Source organism: Sapajus apella, unplaced genomic scaffold (assembly GCF_009761245.1).
Source record: "Sapajus apella isolate SASKATOON/1434 unplaced genomic scaffold, GSC_monkey_1.0 scaffold1465, whole genome shotgun sequence".
Lineage (NCBI taxonomy): Eukaryota > Metazoa > Chordata > Mammalia > Primates > Cebidae > Sapajus > Sapajus apella.
The window spans coordinates 14,143-15,109 of NW_022438391.1; the positions used below are offsets into that span (position 1 = coordinate 14,143).

At 35.6% G+C, this 967-nt stretch overlaps 1 non-coding gene across 1 annotated transcript; it reads left to right on the forward strand.

Annotated features, from left to right (window-relative positions):
• The first annotated feature begins 229 nt into the window (after nt 1–229).
• Nucleotides 230–332, forward strand: LOC116546828. Its single transcript, XR_004266854.1, has one exon. It is a non-coding gene; the product is annotated as a U6 spliceosomal RNA (small nuclear RNA).
• Nucleotides 333–967: the final 635 nt, after the last annotated feature.

The following is a 967-nucleotide window of genomic DNA, read 5'->3' on the forward strand; positions in this document are numbered from 1 at the left end:
CCCAAAAGCAGGAAGTGAGAACAATTATTTAATTATCCAAGGAAAATCAGGAAAAGTGCAATGAAAGAAGAGTTTTTAAGCATAAACATGGGTATGTGAGCCACCTTTAGGTGAAAAACAAATATGTTATTTTAAAAAAATAGCCTAAAGGTTTATTTTCTATGAAGTGAGACACAGATCTAGTGACATTCTGCAGAATGGTAAGTAGAATAAAGATGAACACTTGTGCTCGCTTCAGCAGCAGTTACACTAAAATTGGAATGATACAGAGAAGATTAGCATGGCCCCTGCACAAGGGTGACATGCAAATTCATGGAGCGTTCCATATTTTTAGACTTAAACATAAGACCTAACACCATAAAAATTCTAGAATAAAACCTAGGCAAACCATTCAGGATATAGGCATAGGCAAGGACTTCATGACTAAAACACCAAAAGCATTGGCAACAAAAGCTAAAATAAACAAATGGAATCTAATTAAACTCCAGAGCTTCTGCACAGCAAAAGAAACAACCATTAGAGTCAACCAGCAACCAACAGAATGGGAAAAATTTTTGCAATCTACCCATCTGACAAAGGACTTATATCCAGAATTTACAAATAACTAAAACAGATTTACAAAAAAGAAACAAACCCATTTAAAAGTGGGCAAAGGATATGAACAGACACTTTTCAAAAGAATACATACACGAGGCCAACAAACATATGAAAAAATGCTCATCACTGGTAATTAGAGAAATGCAAATCAAAACCACTTTGAGATACCACCTAACACCAGTTAGAATGGTGATCATTAAAAAATCTGGACATAACAGATGCTGGAGAGGATGTGGAGAAACAGGAACACTTTTACACTGTTGGTAGTAGTGTAAACTAGTTCAACCATTGTGGAAGACAGTGTGGCGATTCCTCAAGGACCTAGAAATAGAAATTTCATTTGACCCAGCAATCTTATTACTGGGTATAT